The following is a 19629-nucleotide window of genomic DNA, read 5'->3' as shown; positions in this document are numbered from 1 at the left end:
AAAATATGTAAATGAAGCTCATTTTGTGAAGCATTTCATGACTTAAATTTTATGCCTCATTAAGCTTCCCGTGTTTGACTGCTGGCAGAAAAAAAAAAAAAAGCATTGTGGTACACTGAATTGTAAATTTAAGTAACTGTAACTGTCTAATTATTATTCTAGAGAAAATTAAAGTTCGAAACTAACTAGTTAGTGCGCAGTGTTATTTACCACTTTGAAGTATATTTCTTAAAGCATTATATATAACTTCTCCTGCGAAATGATTAAATTTAGAGAATAAATTAAGTAGAATTAAGTTATTTAAATCAAAATTAATTATATTAGAATTAAGTTATTTAAATCAAAAGTTGCTTTAAAGTATTATTCAAATTTTCAAATTATTTAAAATAAGCTGAATTTATTATTCAAATTATTTAAAATAAGCTGAAGAGTTTCAACTAGAATTGTGTAATTTTTCAAAATTTACGTTTATATCCATAAAGACAATTTTAAGTACTTAACATAGTTATAGTACATCTCAATTACGAATATTATTTGAAGCAGCTTAAATTTCATTTTGTAGGTACTTTATATTTAATATTAAATGGTTAATGTAAGTAAGTTACGGGAAAACATTTAATACTAATTTAAAAAATAAATATCTATTTAACAAATGACTTACTACCAAATGAAATTAAAGGAGTAAAAGATTTAATATCAAATGAATTAACCGCTGACATATTTTTAATTTATTATATGTTACTTACTCATTAACGCCGCTTACACTTGCAGTAATGCTACACATCAAACAAGGATAACCCTTGAATATTACCACAGAGAGATGCTCGTTGTAATCCTAAAACAAAATAGCATAATTTTAGATATATAGGGCTTGTGCGGAAAGTAGGACAGAATTGTTTCCTAAAAAACGTATTCACAATTTTGACACATAGACGTAATCGTTTTCAAAATATGCCCCTTCTGCATCAACACAGCGTTTCCACCGACTCTGCCAGTCACTGAAGACTGCCTGGAAGGCAGAAACTGAAAGTCTCTTCAGCTCCCTCGTTATGGCCTCTTGATAGGCTGGGACCGAGCCGTGGTGTCATCCTTTCATGACCCTTTTCAGTCGGGGGGATGTCTGAAGGAGCGAGATATGGGTTGTACCTGTACTTGAAAGATTCAGTAAACGAGTCGTCTACGTCCGTCCAACAATCGCTGGATCGTGGAAGCTCCATCACGTCAATGCGCCGATCTGTAATGGTAGTCTAGTAGTAGGGGGCACTCTGAATATGCTGTGAGTCAGAAGTCTTCTCGACAGGCTTGTGGTAGGGCAAGAAGGATGGGATATTTTGCCCCCCGGGGTGTTCTCCATCAAAATTGGGGGCAGAACATATAAAGCCATTAGGTTATTATGAAGCAGGAGGCGTGAAATGTAAGCAATGCCCTCGCCAGGACTCGACCCTGGGCCTCTCGAATACGTGCCTAGTGTGCTACCGTCGCACCATGAAGGCATGCAAAATGGAGGAAGAAAATACGTTATACATTCCACTATAAGACCAACTTGTTTGGTTAGGTCGGTCGTACTGCGCGTACTGCTGGTATTTTATATACTTCTTCTTTTTAAAGGGTGACTGGAGATTGAGGGACTCAATCGCCAAATCCTGGTGGAGAATAATCATCCAGAGTCTTTAGGTTATTTTGAAGCAGGAGACATGAGAAATGAGCGATGCTTTAGCCGGAACTCGAACCTGGACCTCACGAATACACTGCGAAAGTGCTACCGTTTGCACCACGAAGGCATACGGAAAGCAGGGAGAAAATACGTTATCAACTGAAGCAAAATCGTAGTGTCATCTGTATCATGCTCAATGTTCTTGCCAAACCACAGGCGAAATCTTGCACTCCCTCTGCCACGATGTTCGTGGGCTTGTTCTGATGTTACTGTCAGATAAGTTAGATACGTCACAACAGCAACGATAAATCTTTTCTTTTTTGATGATGTATGTAATATAATTCCAAAAGTAACAAGGATTGTAAACAGTAGTTATTCTATAGACATTGAAATTGAGGAAGTTGGAGCAACGATTCGAAAAGCAAGTACTGGATAGTCTTAAGGCAACTAATTTACTAACAACGAGTTTTGGAACTTGGAAATCGATTAATCTTTTACAGCTAGTATAAAATACGATATGTACTACATTAGAAACATGCGCGCGCAGTTTACGAAAATGAAGTAGAGTAAGTAGAACGCGTATAATGGTTTAATTTACCCAACAGTATAGCGAGCAAAGCCTCAAGAGTTCGCAACAGCATGATATATTGTATGACGGAAAACAGTCTAAAGCAGGCGACAGCAACCTTTCTTGGCTGAGGGTGGAAATCAACTAAAATGTATGTATTAAGTAGACGTTTCGTCTCAGTGACATATTCTCTTTTAGACAGTCTTTTCTGGTAAATAACAACATACATTTTATTGCGAAAATAATAACGATTTGCTTTAAACACACAAATTAAAATGAAAATTATCGTTATAATTACTATAAAACAAACATAATAGAATGAACTTTATTTCTCTTTTTGATATCAATGTTTCCCCCTGATGTGAAGTCTGGCTTGTGACGTGAAGTCTGGCTTACATGTAGTCGTCTTAAGTCGAATAGAAACATCATAATTTTTGGGATTTAAGCTGCTGCTGTTCTTACGTGAAATAAATTTCATGTGAGAAAATATTTGATCGCATTTTATAATTTGAACAGATTGTGAACAAAATAACAAAACCAAGTTTTTCGAATTATGGATTACGAATCCGCTGCCAAATTTGTTGACTTGTTCTTGAAGTTATGCTGCACTTTTTGAAAATGCATGTCCGTTACTTTATAATCAAACACGAATATTATTGTTCTTATTTATTTTCGGTTCTTTTTTTTAAATATTTTAGCCCAAAGGGCATTAACGCAGAAGGGCTATTAATTTCCTTTTAGCATTTCTTGACGTTTCACTGTTCAAATTGTTACTACCAAATATTATCGCCCTGTATTATATTTTAAAAAATTAAATAATGAAGAATCTGCATAAATGTATGTGATAAAACAATTGTACCGAGAGCCATGAAATTTTGAATAATGTACGTCTACACCCGAATATGGGCATCTGGAAGCCCAAATTTGAAATTTGCGATGTGTTTTATTATATGTTTCATATTTTATAAAGCATTTATGATTTTTTTGATTAAGAAACTAAACGATTTCAGAGCGAGTAATGGCAACACTGTATGGAAAAAAAAAGCATTTCGATCTCCAGCGCTCGAGACTGTGTATCGGAAATTCTAAAGATATGCTCTTTTAAAATTATTTTATGATATTGCTGTTGAATTCAATTTTATTGTTTAAGTGCGAATAACATGATATTTAATAAATAAAGTAACACATAATACTATCGCTTTTGGTCGTAATATAAAATCTGAAAACTTTCAGATTAAAAAAATAATTTTTTCAGGAACACGTTTTATATTTGTGTTTCAAAATTTATACTTATATATCATACTTTATTTTTGGAACTAAAGTGAGTCGCATGCGAATCATAGGTACCTCAGACCTGCTTTACTGTAAAATGTCACATAAGATTTAATGCAAAATTTTACAGTTACAGTACAAGTACAGTTATTCAGTCAGTTCTGCCCAGACGATGCAGTTTCGCTCTTTAGCACAAGTGACCTCCCCAAGTGTTAAATTTCAAGGTCTTCAGAAAAAGGTTATTTTAACCTTTCCAGCACATAATCATTTGGATTGCGATAGATTATTTATTATTTTGAATTAGAGCGATAATTCGCTTGCCAGTCTAATTGGTTCTAAAGAACATTCAGTTAACGTTTTATATACGTAAAATCCTACAAACGTAATTACAGATAAAAGTTGCATTTGTCTGATATTTCGTCGAGGATATACAGCTGCTCCCAAAGTTCTGCATACAATCAACGACACAGACCACAGCCACATATTATGAGATAATTTAAGCTTTCCTCATGTTGATTTTATTTTGTACTGTGTACAGAAATTAGGTCCTATACTTTAAATGGACCCATAGACCCTTGTGTTAGGTCGGAGAAGCGTAATGGTTACGAGAACGGAAAGTTATAGAAGATGACAGGATTACGTAAAATGATAGAAGATGATAGCATTATGGTAACGATCTTACAGTAAACATTTCATATTCATGATAACATACAGCCGCATAGCATCCTGCATATTAATGTCGTTTGCCAAAGCATTATGTGTACGTAACTCTGAAATGACGTTAATGGGCAGTGTTGATACATTGCTATTGGCTGTACATTTCTGTAAAATTCTCATCTTTCGTTTCATGAAATGCAGAAAATGGGAGTATGCACATTTTTCTCCTCTCAATAGATACTTTTATACTGTGCCTGCAGAACTACTGCCGGATGTCAATTGGTATTCTATTATGACTAACTGGGTTTTATTGTTGAAAGACCAGGATTTACTTTGTGTTTCGTTCTTAGACATATTTCATTCTGCCGCACTACGAAGCTTGTTTTATGATCTCCACATAAATTTTACTAATTTAAAAAACTTTCAGAGGTCTAATATTTTACACATTTCTTCCTTTTATTGTCCACCAGTGTTCTAGAGAAACTCTAGGGCGACCTGTGCTGTAACGTCTAACGTTAATAAAACCGATGGACATTGACAGTTCTCGAATTCCTCTGTTTAACTTAACCTGAGCCAAACCATCTGAAGCACTTTACCTGAAGGCTCCTTCTTCGTGCAAAGAATGCTTGGTTATTATAACTGCTATGTTGTACGCTATGCGTTTCCGAGAAAAATAAAATTTTATTTTATATTATAACGGACTAGTATTCTTAGCAAGGATAAGCTTAGTAGACGTTAACAGATTGTGCAAGGAATAATCCACAAGTAAAGTCCAGAGAAAGGGTGTAAAGAACCCTTTATTAACTCAATTATTATTCAAAGATGGAACCGACTCATACTTACAAAAATCAAAACTTTTGGCTTAACTCAAAAAGTAACAAGAAACATAAAATAAAATAGAATTAAGTACCCTAGCGGCTTTTCACAGGTTATTTAACTCGTAATTAGGGTCCGACTCGTAAAAATCGGCGTCCGCAAGCTTAATGGCTAGAAGGGCTCAAAGCTACAGAAAACTAATTGCTAGTAAATCGAAGAAAACAACGTGATCTTCAAACAGGTAGAACACGCTGTAAACTCACCTTTCAAAACCTTTTCTTAAATACTAACTTCTTTCTATTTTCCTTGAATACACGAGCTCTAACTCATTTACATTTTGCAGGAAAGCGTGGGTTGAAAGCGAGAACAGTTGGAAAAATTGCTTCAAAATAAAACTAACTGTTAAGTAGCTTAAATAAATTTCCACAGTATATATATATATATATATATATATATATATTATGGGTAAATTCAGAACTTATTAAGAACATTGCACATTTTCTCCATTTTTCTTTCTATCACAATTCTTTGTTTTCACTTCCATAACTAATTAAGTTTACCTCTTTTAACTCTGCAGAGCAGTTTGACTAACATATCTAAGATTCTTTTTGTTTATTTACACTGCGTCATCTTACACTTTAACACAGCATCATCTTTACAAAACGCAGCTTGACGTCATCTTTACAAAATATATGCAGTATTCTTTTAATACTGCGAATTGTGAAGTTAAATATTACACTTTATATTGAAATGTTATTTTTAAAAACAACGTTTGTAATCTCCATACCAGTTAATGGATAACGAATATTATAAGATTTATAATCACTTCCCTCTTTATAACGTTCAGCATAATATCTGCATAAATAAATCATACATTCAACTAACTATTAACGAAAGTATTTTAGCCTTGAGTTTCACACTCTATAAAGAAAATGAATTAAATATTGCACATGAAAGAATATGTGTTATACCCTAATCTTGGTAAAAAATGGCAATTTTCATTCTCAGAAATAATTTATTCTATCTTATGAAAATTTAATTTACATAGATTCGATGCATGAGAATCCTTTACTTTCGAAAATTGAAAATGCTTCTTTGTTGTTTATACTTTGAAAATGTTTTATATTTTGTGATTCATAAAGCAGAGAATTCCGAGAATTCTCTCATTTTCAATGAAATATTTGTAAAATTATCTACATAAACAAGCAATGAATACTAGACTAGAGGAGGGAATTTTAACCTTTCTCTAGCAAACGGTTTATGAGCTGCACTAAATAACTCCAGGGTTATTTGTTTTATTCTTCAAAGAGTTTCCTAATATAACTTGCCCTATGTTGTAAATCTTAGAATCTAAGAGCTCATGGAAAACACATAATACTTAAATTTTAACCACCATCATTTTCATATTAGTTTTACTGACAGGAAGATAACATAGGTATAGATTAAGAAAAGTAGTTAATACGTTTAATCTTAAGCATTCTACACTCATGTCCATAAATTAAGGATAATTCGGAGTCACGCGGAAATCGAACTCTAAAATAAATATATCACCTGTAAAATTACTACACACATCTTCAAGAATCATATTCAAATTTCAGGAAGTAACCAGATGACACCGATGGTACGTCACAATGACGAGAGTGTAAGAGAGTGGTATATAAGGAATACAGGCAAAGAAGTAAAATTGTTCGCAGGCGCTTTAAAAGCATTTCAGTGCAATAACCGAATAGTTATGACACAAAGGACGCATTTGGATGATTTTTTACTTGGTAGAATTATCGGCGGTCTGGAATGTGGGCGTACCCAACTGGAAGTATCAGACGAACTTGGAATTGCCCAGAGTGTCATCTCCAGACTTTGGCAACGATTCCAAGATGATGGCAATGTGAGTAGACGTTACAGCACAGAGAGTTACAACGCCTAGAGTTACAACGCCGAATGAGGACCGACATTTGGCAGTTACTGCCAAAAGAAACAGGCGGAGCACAGCCTCAGACCTGTCTCGTCAGCTCTCTTCAGCCACTGGTACGACAATTTCAAGGCAGACCGTGTACAGACGCTTGGGACAGATTGATCTATATGCTCGTAGACCTGTCAAATGCGTTCCACTTACTGCAACTCACTGACGCCTGCGGTTAGCCTGGAGTAGAGAGCATGCATTGTGGACACCGCAACAGTGGGCTTGTGTGACGTTTTCCGACGAGTCCAGGTTTAGCTTGCAGTCTGATTCTCGCCGGACTTTCATATGGAGAGCTCCAGGTACCCGTTACCACCAAGAAAACATCATTGAACGACACCGTTACAGTGGTGCAGGAGTGCCTCGTTTGATACTCAGCATGCCTAGGCGTTGTACGGACTGTATTGCATCGTCTGGGAGACATGCAATGTATTAACAATCATACCAACCATGTAATATTGGTTTTTTGCAAATAGGTTTTTCTTTTTTTTTTTTTTTTTTTTTGTAATTTGCTCCAGGGAGACAAAATCGCTATTTTTTTTAATAATATCAAACATATAGCATCTCTTTTTGCTCTTTACCTTTTGTTTAATAAATACGCTTTACAAATAAGTCAAATTTGTTTTGCTTCTAACTCTTCCTTTGCCTGATTTTGCATTATCCTTAATTTATGGACATGGGTGTAGCTCAGTAGATGGAAGAGCAGTATATAAAGTAATCAAATTATTATTTATTTTCACATTATTTTATTGCATTTTTAATTTCAGTTTAATGTGTCTATCAGATTAACCTCATCGTGGACCTAAGCCATCAAAAAAATTTCACTGTACATTTTCCTTGCAATGACATTCACGATTTTGACTGAGAAAAATATTAAAATTCAGTTTTTTTTTAAATTTGACCACAGAATTAATGAGATGAAAGAATGTGATGGATATATTACTAATGTGAGTTAACTTTCAAAGGAAAATCTGAGATATTTATGTCAAAATACGATTTATACACTAAGGATGTTTCAAACCCGAAATCACTCCCCTGCCATGAATTAAAATTTTAGAAATGACTAGAGGGCAACCTGCCAGATGAGCAAGCTGCGGAAAAAGCAAAAGTTATAAGTTCTATATACACCTGAAAAGAAAATGCATAAAAACATTTCATAATGAAAAAAATCAGTTTATTCTTTCTGAGCAACGTTTATTTCGTAAATACCTTTTTTCTTGCCTAAACAGGAAACAAAATCTTTTGACACTTCAGGTTAATACGTATACGTATGACGTAAACATATGATTTAAATTAAATGTAATAAAAAAAATCGGAACTGTTTCAGATTTTAAATTACGTCCAAAGGGGCGTTTATTTAAAATTTTGTGTGTGACCCTTAGTTATTAAATATCACGTTCTTCACACTTGAACCATAAAATTCAGCTCAAGAGCAATATCGCAAAATAGTTTTAAATTGAGCATATTTTTAGAATTTCCAATACAGTCTCGCGAGATGGAGATAAAAAATGTATTTTCTGTGTAACGCTGCCATAGCTCTCTTTGAAATCCTTTAGTTTGTTAACCAAACCAAAATTTACAAAATTTAGTTTTACAAAATATGAAATCGTAAATATGACAAAAATAGTTTTACAAAATATGAAATCCATAACAAACCAAATTTCAAATTACGAATTTGGGCTTCCACATGCACATATTCGCAGTAGGATTACGTCATTCAAAATTCGATGGCTCTATGTACCGTTGTTTTATGTCACCCACTTTGGGAAAACATGGAATTAGAGAATTGCAAAACAAATGCGTGAAATCCTTAGTCACAAAACAAAGGAAAAATCAGGAGCGACGCATTGCATATTATTTATTCAATATGAAATTTCCTCTCTGATAGTCACTTAACTCCGTTTCGTTCGAACTGTCAAACGAGAAAGTTCCCCTATCCTTTATCGTAGATTATAAAAGGATATAAAAATTATTTCATTTTTGCAGATGGAGTCAGGCAATATATCGTTAAAAAATACGGTTCTGCGCCGTCAAGTAACAAAAATATGTCAAATTTAGCTTTTAGTAAAAGAATAGATTTCAGGGATGTCAAGTAGTTGTCAAGAAAACACCGCTCTGCTTTTTCTCAGTTGAAATATCTACAGGGAAAGCAAAGCGAACGATAAAGGTAGTCTCACGAAGAGTGAAAACTCAGATGTAGGCTTAAGAATCCTGTCTTTCCTCTGAAAATAAAACAGTATAACAAACGTAAGCTGTCAGCTATACTGGAGTTCCTAGAAAATAATTATTTAAGCAAAGCGATAAGCAATGAAAAAAAATTCACCCCCTTTCAGATTTTCCTTTTTCATTTTCAGAAGCTCATTTTTCATTTACATTATGATACTGCATTTTAAGACCTAATCAGGACATCATGCATTTCCAATTCTCGCTGATTTCGAAGTAAATCTGTGAAACTAATTAAACAGTATTACTTCAAAGTGCAGTAAACGCTAATAATAAAAGTAAATGCGATTCTTGTTTATCTCGTTATAAACCATACGTAAAACGCGTTGAGATATTTCTTATTTTGTGAATACGATTTTATTATAAATATATGCATTTTTATTTTAGATAACTTTGCGTACATTAGTTAATCATTTAGAACGATGCCAAGGAATAGGCTTCGCTGATTGTGTAACTGTTAAGTTTTCGCTTTCATGCATTGTAATAACAAATTAAAATTTTAGACATTTTCTTAGAAGTTTACAGGGAAATGTCTCTATATTTTTCTCCTACAGTCTGTCGACCGGAAACACCAGCAATGATTGAAAGGCCATGCTCAGAAATTTGAGCATTTACACGATTCGAAGTAGCTAGTAAGATACCATATTAGTGAATAAGTTCCTTATTAGTGAACAAAGGTTTGAACTTTCCAGGCATTCTCTAATACGCATTTTTGTGTAGTAATAGTTCTTTATAATCACTTTCTTTCTTGTTGCATATGGAACAGTAGTATCTGACTAAAATATGAAGAAGACAGTTCATACATATTTATTTCGGCAGAAGTATCAGCTGCCAAATGCTAATAAACTTGCCATTAACATATACCACTACTACAAAGCATTCCTATCTATTTTGTATTGATTCCCGTCCCTTTGTATTAAACCCTCAATTAGTTTGGTAGTGTCCCTCCAAAGTACGAACACATAATATCTATTTTAATGTTTCACCAAAACTCAAGTCGCTCAGACGGTATAGTGGTTAGGAGAGCCTACTACGGTACTGAAGGGCGCGGGTTTGAATCCCGGAGAAGACATGGATGTTTGCAAATGCATAGTTTCGGTGAGGTTTGGCGTCACTCTGAATATGCAGCAAGACAAGAGTCTTGTCGTGTGGATTGGTGAAAAGGGAGAGAGGTTGGATACCCCCGGATGCCCCCTGGGGTGCTCTTCCTCAAACTTGAGATGAAAAATAGATTTCCAACCTCTCTTTGGAGTAGGCTGTGGAAACCATGGTTCCATGTCATACGGACAAGACAGCAACGACAACCAAATCAAAGAAAAAAATACATTCTAGCTCTCATTAGCATATCAACACTTTTAACTTGATTGGACAGATAGAATGAAGTAAGCTGAATCTTCATTATCTCCGCTCTGTTTGTAAAGAAACATAAGAATAATATTGCTTTTTCAGCAAGCGTTTGAGACTTCTGCCTATACCTCTGAATTATTAGGAAACTTTTCAAAGATTATACCTAAGGATACTTTATGATTTCCCAGAAGGAAATTAAATTTTTCGAAAATAAATACCTTACATCTCTACAGTCGTATAGCAGACATTATGGTATGAATTTCATTGTATACCATTTCCTGAATACTGCCTTGGAAAAGACTAGACCAATGACCTCTTTGGGAATGAAACAGTGTTATATCAATCTACTTATCATACCTCCAATAAACATGGTTTTTGTAATAAAACGTTTTAGTAATAACGAAAGCTTCAGAATAAACCTTCTAATATTGATTTCAATCACATAGAGATTACAAAATTTATTCTACTTGCTCAGTTTTTCCGATAAATTATCTCATGATTTAGTTTCCTTCGCAGTACTAGTTTCTGTTTTATATTCTTAAAGAAGTCATATTTACTCAGTCTCCGGGATATTACTTTCAGTTTGATCGGGAATGCATCTTTCAATATTTCCGTCTTCAGATTTGGATTTCTTTTCCTCAAGAAATTAAAATTTTTGTAACCACCTTTAAGGTAATGTAATGTAATATACGAACGTGCTGCAACCCTCCTGGCCGATAATAATCGGCCTTATGCTTAATGCAGCACACCCAAAACAGAGTAAAATAAAAATACAGTTAAAAACATCAAACCCGAGTTCCGAATACTGTTCTATTGCCAATTATAAAGTTCATAAACATCCTTTGCAAATTTAAAACTCTTTATACCCCGTTAAGGTGTAAGAGATCATTTGCCATTAACGTATTCTTTTAAAATATATTATTAATATGATTTGAAGATTTCCTACAAATGTTTCTACAAAACGTCCACCATTTCATAGAATTTTAGACACCATGGATATACAGTGAGGAATTACATCACTGAAAAATTAGAACGAAATGTACATGCTTCAGGTTTTGGCCAAATGTAAATAAAACGTGTGCACCCAGAGAGATAATGCAAACATTTCTAAAACTAAAACAGTCCATTTATCTGACACTGGTGTGTTCTGCTGTGAACAAAATTTATTCATGGTAATAAAAGCATACAAATGGTGACTCAACAAAATGCTTCTTCAAGAAATTTTAAAAAAGTAGTAATATATCCATAATCATAATTAAAGAGAATACACAGATACGTAAAGCTGTATGTAAGTACGAGCTGTTTCTCCCGCTTTCCGGGCGTGCCTTCGTGGTGTAGTGGTTCTGCACGCTGGGCCGGTGTTCCAGAGGTCCGTGGTCAGATTCCCGGCGAAGACGATTGGACATTTTTCATCTTGCCTGCTTCCAAAAATCCTAATGTCTCTACAGAAGGTTGGACTATTATTCTCTTTCCATTTAACGTGTGCTAAAATACTTTCATTTGAATTTAAAATATATTAGAGCACTACCCTTATAATTTAAAGTACTAATGTAGCATTTAAAATTAACTGAATAACGTATTCACCATTTAAAATATAAATGTTATTATATTATCCACGTCTTTGGTCATCAGACGTTTGGCCCAAGTACGGCCTGAACGATATGATGGTAAAAGAGGCGGATCGGAGTCAGCAGTTTAGTAATGAATGCAAAAGGCTACGCCATCTATAGTAGCTTGAGTCCAGCAATCACAACCTCGATGTTATATGTCCATAATAACAAACTTCATAAGGCAGATGATAAAATCTTCCATATGAGAATTCTTGACTCAGATAAAAAATAGTCTTTAACCTGTACAATATTTTTATTCGCAACTGAGCTGATAGAGATATGCAGATGTAAATGTTCCTCTTTGGTTAAAAATCATTATTATAATTTTTTGTAGGCTTCCCTGTGTTAAATTCCCTTAGGAATTTCTATACGTTTGCTGATATATATAAGGATCTTTCTCCAGTGCATAACTGCGTCTCTCTTCAAGGGAATATAATCAAATATTATCTTTCAGCAGAATTCACGTGATGCAGGTTTATTGAAAGATTCTGCAAACTTTTATAAATACAATTAACTACAGATTTCTTTCCTGTTTAGAAGATTTATTTGCATTTCATTCCATGGAAACTACTATTAAGACTAAACTGTTAAACTACTGCAATGGTGTATGTCAAATTTTAATTTGTAATTTATGCCCGTGCTATTCACTCTTGGATGTTGTTTTATTGTTGGGTATCTACTGTAAAAGTGCTCAAATCGGTAGAAAATTCATTCTTGTGGAATTTTCAATTATCTTACATTTTAGAAAGAGGATACTCAGCATTTAAATTATCATTTTTCAGTCACGCTTTGGGTAACACTGGCAGTATTGAAGCCGCCAATAGACCTTTTCGATCTTGATATTATTGACGACATATATCTAGCCGTCAATCCTTAGAGGTTATATTTAGAACTTGGAGCGTAATTTTAGTTCCTTCTGTCAAGATATCTGTATCAAAACTCTATATAAGAATTTTATGGTCTTCTTCAAAAGCCATTTGGAAATTGTCTTCTCTTATTTAACGTTACTCACCCTTCCTCTTTCTAAGAATGTGTATGTCTTATCTTACTGCATCCAATATGCGCTATGGGTTCGATTCCAGACGAAAGGGTTCGTGTACACGTTAAACATGCCCATGTTTAACGTGTACACAAGCCATTTTCAACTGGTAAGTCTTCTACTAAGGTATCCCACTCTTACGCAGGTAAGCCTTAGTGTGTTTTTCTATAACAAACTAACGCCCCCTAAAAAAATACCCAGTTTGTGCTCAGAGTATTCCCTTATTTATGTTTCAATTTTGTTTACTAAAAATATGAAGTATATGGAATATTTGTAACCAATATAAAGTTTGTTAGGTTCGTAAGGTATATTTTAATTTATAACAGTTATTTTAATTTTGAAACCCTTGTCAGGGCTGCTGTTAATTCTAATTGCCTTTGGAAACATTTACTAATCCTGAATGGGAGCAAGGAGCTTACTCAAACTATGCTGGTGTGTGTGGAGGAGATACAACACCACTAAGAAGGGTTCCCGTTCCCTTTCCCGCACTACAGAGACTAGCACTTATGGTCAAAACGTAGGAAATAGGAAATAAGCTAACTTAATTAAATAAGAACTAAACTTAGATGCTTTACAGAGAGAGATCTGTAACGGAATAATTGGCCTTTTGACACTACATGTAGTGAGCGAAATACAATACGTCTTCAAATATCAGCAGAAACTAAGTTCTGGCCTTAGATGCAGACAGGAACTGATTGAAAGGCACGCGCGTGGTAAGGCAGCAAGAAGTCTCTCCTTTCTTGGCTAAAAGTCCCATCCTAAACACCTATCCAGTTTGCAACCTCATTAGCATAAGCAATTCTACTCACGCTTATTTTGGACGGAAATGGAAAATAAGAGAGGATAGCAAAGTTTTAAAATAAACGTTAGTAAAACTTAAAATCCTTACGCAGTTTCCTATCATTTCTTCTTTCCACTTACAGCTCCCTACCAGAATGAGATTTTAGAATCCCGTTGAATTCAAATGAGTTAGAAGACGTACTTAAGGAAGGTTCAACTAACTAAAATGCTAAAAGTCCTTAGTGGCACGTGTTTATCTTCCGGCTAACTAACTCTTGAAGTTGTTACGCTCGGCCGTATTTTACGTACCTATTGATATTCGCCAGCTAGTTTAATTTAAGGGCCAACTACGTTGCATAATTATGTCTAGCTTCGGCTAAGTCTCGTTTAGTTAATTATAGTTTAGTTTCTTAGTTCTTAGTCCGAGTTGAAGCCCGAATGGGGCCATTCCTTTAAGTCCGAAAAGGAGCCGGCTGTTATTCTTATTCGAGTGGATAAAAGGGTATTTTAACCCTTCTAGAATCTACGTCTTAGTTGTTCTGAACTCAGCGAGAAGTCGCTACATAGTTCACTAGGTTCCTCGACGTTTCATCATAGACAGAGGTCGAGGAACCCTACAGGTTAATGGCTGATTTAACAGTCATGACAAGTAGGATATCAAGTAGATATTTAATTTCCTACTATGACCGGCTTAAGATAAATGTACTAACTATTGAAATAGTTTAATTTATTGTCGGATGAGGATGTCACTTCTACATATGTTTGTTTCGAATCACCCAGACTTAGTTCTAAAGTTTATTTTCTAAAATCAATTTAATTGAACTTTTTTCATTGGATTTATTTTCTAAAAGCTATGTCACGCATTTGCCTCCTTTTTTTTCCTTTTTGGATTTCATAATTTAATTAAAAATGATAAATAGAGTAAAACATAAGGAACGTAACGAGTGTTACTTTGTGTGTTACTTTGGCGAGAATGTTTGACTGGTCTTCTGGTAGTTGTGTAAATAAAATCGCTGAATATGAGTACTTCATTTCAATTAAATTCCAAACGAAGAGGTTAGCGGCATGAATGCTTTCTGTAATTTTCTTCCATAAAAATAACATACATGCATGGGAGTCGGTTTCCCTTACAGAATCCTCCCCGACGGCATTCCTTGCCTTAAGTAGATAGTATTGCGAGTTTTTTCATATTTAGGAGAACACTAATCACTTTATATTTAGGAGGACTTGTCGGATACTAATACTTGTATCTTTGCTTGAAAATTCAATAGATATGTGTGCATAATCGGACAACGCATCAGACATTTAAATAAGCAATTATATACACGAAAGTGTATTTGCCTAAAAGAAGTTATTAACGTGATTAAAATAAAAAAGATATCAATTTTATGTCCTTAATTGAATACATTATTATTTTAACATTTCAAACAAAGATAACAAAGATCGACATTTCCGAGAAAGTATTATAAAAGAGAGAAAATTTCAAAAGTAATTAAAAAAGAGATTTTCATTATAAAACAGGGAAAATCTAGCAAGTACAGTTAAGTAAAGAAGAGAAATGCTAGCGTAGGAAGTAATGAAATGTATTTTGTGTGGGCGGAAGGTAAACTTTCGTAAATTTTAATATCTAAGTTATCCCTAAGTAATTAAAATAGTCTGCAGTTTTATTTTAGTTTAATTAGAAAAAAGTCCAGTCTATTAAAATTGAAATAAGAATTACAAATTTATTTTCAAATAAATAATAATCGTATTACCTGGAAAAAGCTTTTATTTTGTGCAACTAGTTGCATGATTATAATCATTGTTATCAGTATTACTTTGATCAGAATTAATGCAGTTAAGTCAAATAAACATTTTTGCAAAGAAGCTAAAAACTTCAATGAGTTTGCTTTATGTTCATGCAATTGATATAATTTTAAATAAATCATTCGCAAGTTAATCAATCAATTAAATAACCTAATTAATAAATTTTCCTCCACTTACACACGTTGTATTGTTATACTGGCAATAGACACTTTCAAAGCAAATGACACGATGCTTAATAATATTCATTCCCGTTCTAAAAGCCCGACTTTCACTGGTTAAGCATTTATTTTGAATTATTAGAACCCACGAGCTGTTTAACCAAGATGCACTACAGAGCTTGACTGATATTACACTCTCAAAAGGGAAACACAACACTTATGCACTACGATTTACACTAAAATCGAACTCACAAGCTCGGTTTGGAGATTGCAGTTAGCGTCCTGCAACCACGTAACGTCCAAGACGGCTTCACTATTAAAATAGTTCTAATTACAGTTCATTAACATTTTAATTATAACTAGGCTACTGGGTATTAAAATTGTTATACCAGGAAGGTGGGACGCCACACACGTGAAATTTGCATGACAGATAGATCAAGATGTGATGTGCGAACGCTTGGCTTTTCAGCGCGCTCATATAAAGCAGGTGGCAGTAGCGACACCTGCATTTTGTAAAACTAGAGATTTTACAGCAGTTGTCTCATACTCAATTTGCATTTGAATGTTCTTTACAGTTAAGAACGTTACTGTAATATCTCGCGCAAGAAAAAAAAAACTTTCAGCACATGCCTGACTTTGACAGAGGAAGGTATATAGCCTACAGGGTTTGCGGTTATCTTATCGCAATATTCGAATTCGTATTCGGCAATAATGTTCGCTTCAGTCGAGATCGTATGACTGTGCGCAGAAAATGGAATCGATGCCTTCAGGACAGCCATACGGAACGTCGTGCAGGATTCCGCAACTCCCGTCACTACCAACCGAAAAGCCACACATCTTATCTCTATGGCCACAAGGGATCGTGCAGCCCGTCTTGAATTCTGAGTCGTTTGCTAGACAAAGAATATCTTCTCGAACAGTTCGATGGCGCTCTCACGGCGACCATGGCTTCGATTATCATTGACGCTGCGTCACAGACAGAAGCATTTTTAATGGTGTGATCAGCGACGATTCCGCACGTAGGAATGACGTCACGTCAACTTTACAGACGAATCCCAGTTCTTTATCCAGCACCATTAAAGGCCGCACCCGTGTTTGATGGCATCATAGAGAACGTACATTGCCAGCTTTCAATGAACATCGTCATACAGGCCCATCATCTGGAGTGATGAGATTGAGAGCCACTGGATACACGTCTCGAACCCCTTTTATCCACATTCTAGGCATTTGAAACAGCAACAGTTAAATTTCTGACGTTGTTAAGGACCGTGCCTGTGTCCTATCTTCGAGGCCTCTCTAACGTTTTGTTTCAGCAGGGGAATGAACGACAGTATGTTGCCCGTTCTCTCCTAATCATTTTCAATACAGAAGGTGTTAGACTGTTGTTCTGACCAGCACATTGTTCTAATCTGTCATCAACTGAAAAGATGGGGTCAGTGGTTACCGAACGATTGACACGCCACCACTCACCCTCCACTAATGTCGATGAACTCTAGCATAGTGCTAAAGCTGCATAGACTTCGATCCCCGTACATGCCAAACAAACTCTGACTCCGTGGGCAGGCAGATAAATGCTGTTATTGCTGCCAGCGGTTGCTTTTCTGGATACTGATTTCTCAAGATCTATATGTTCTAATTTACTGTCAATTAAATACTTGTTATTATTACTACAATGTACGTGTCCAATGACTACCATTCTGGTATTGAAATTACGTAATAGATCAATATTTTAATGCCTCCTACCTGCCCTGAACGGTATGATGGTTAGAAGCGATTGGTTTATATCAAAGCCTCTAATATCAGGTACGAACCTATGGATATGACATGGACATTTATGATGGTAAGAAGGGGATGCTTATATTCTACCAAATAGAACATTCTCTCGAAAGGCTAATGCAGTGGGAAAAGGGCAAGAGACCAATAATTACATAATTCGAAGGGCTCTCGATTTTGTTTTCCTCTGTGATGACATTTAGACACCGCGTTCCGGTGTGTTTTGGACCAAATCAAGTAAATAAGGTAAACCACGTTCATAAATTTCAAATTTCACAAAAAAGCTCCTAATACCAGCTTACCAGATACCAATTGTTAAAGCTGCAACTTCGTTGACATGTAAATAATATAACATGCATGTCAGAGTTTCATATTTAATATTCGTTAGGTTCAAATCAACATATACTACATGTATAAATCACTATCTGGTACATCAAATTCTTTAAAAAGATAACGATTATAATAAAAGATATTAACAAATTTACCCTAAACTAGGAGGCGAATACCTTTTATATAAATTCAAAAAGTAATAATTTGATTTACATATGTAGTTATATAAAATTTTATTTTACCTAGCTAGTATTAAAATAAGAGTTATTCCTAGCTGACATATTCATTGCTGCAGGTTAAAAGGAGATGAAGAGTGTTTATATGGCAGACTTTGTGTTCGGCAAAATCTGAAAGATATTACGCGAGGTTGAAAAATAACCCGATGGTGTTCCACTCAAAGCAAGGGTACAAAGGATTTTATGTAGTCTGTCTTTATGACTGTCCGTTACTTTCCTTAACATTTTTCATTACAACAGAGCTGCCGTCTTTATTACCCTAAATATTAGTCCGGAATTGTTTTGTTTATAGCACGTCGTAGAGAGAAATATAACACGGATCGTCACACCATCGTTACAGGTCATTTACAGGTTCTCGTCTTTCTCCTTCATCATATATAAATGACAGTCTCTAAAATCATTTTTGTTGATCATAAATTCAGTATTTAATTGCGCCTAACACTTCGTAATCGGGAACACTACATCCGGACCTTTACCCAACGTTCGTCGAAAGCTACTAAGTCACTAAATATGGAACTTAATGTTCATGTCATTTTCACGACATCACACATGAAATAACAATTTCGAAAAGCATTTCTATCTAAACAAAGTAGCAATTCATTTAATACATGTAATTGTAATATAAGAAGCCGATACATCATCAATAAATTCTCCTTCATTTAACACTTTCTTACGGATCATCACTGCCGACTCCAGTCTCTATTCTCCATTCTTCCACACCTTCTTATCAATTCGTATTTTCTTTTTTTTCCTCTGCTTCGTCTTCAGTTTCGCTAATCTTCTCAAAGCACCTCAGTTTATTGTCTTATTTGTTCTCCATCCAGCATGCCTTTGTGGTGTAACGGTAGCACACTCGGCTTGTATTGGAGTGATGCAGGTTCAAGTCCCGGTGAAGGCACTCCATGTTTTTCACATCTCTTGCTTCAAAATAACCTAATCACTCTATCGCTGCGCCCTGACAATAATTCGTTACCACCAGGATTTGGGGATTGTACTCCTTAATCCTCAGTTTCCCTCTAAAAGGAGTAGTATATAAAATATTTTCTCCGCCCTTTCAGCATGCCTAAGTGGTTTAACAGTAGCAGACTCGGCGTGTATTCTAGAAGTCCAAGTTCGAGTCCTAAGGAGTTCATTGCACAATTTTCAAAACAACTTGATGACATTACAGTCTGCTTTCTCTCTTTTCGCTCTTTCTTTCTCTCTATCTTTCCTTTGAAAACATTTTTCTTATTTCCACCTTGACCTGATTAGTCCTCGCGACCATATCTCCCGTCTTCTTACTTTGGTCAATAGATACTTCCCTATTTTTTCGAACTAAATACAAGCACGTGGCAATTTAAATTATGCTTTGATCTTCTCTAAATTTGTCTGCGAGAAAAAGAGATTAACACATTTTTGTAAAA

This window comes from Stegodyphus dumicola, chromosome 4 (assembly GCF_044657685.1).
Source record: "Stegodyphus dumicola isolate Sdum_Otavi_A_Nest chromosome 4, ASM4465768v1".
In the NCBI taxonomy this organism is placed as follows: domain Eukaryota; kingdom Metazoa; phylum Arthropoda; class Arachnida; order Araneae; family Eresidae; genus Stegodyphus; species Stegodyphus dumicola.
This window is presented reverse-complemented; position numbering follows the sequence as displayed.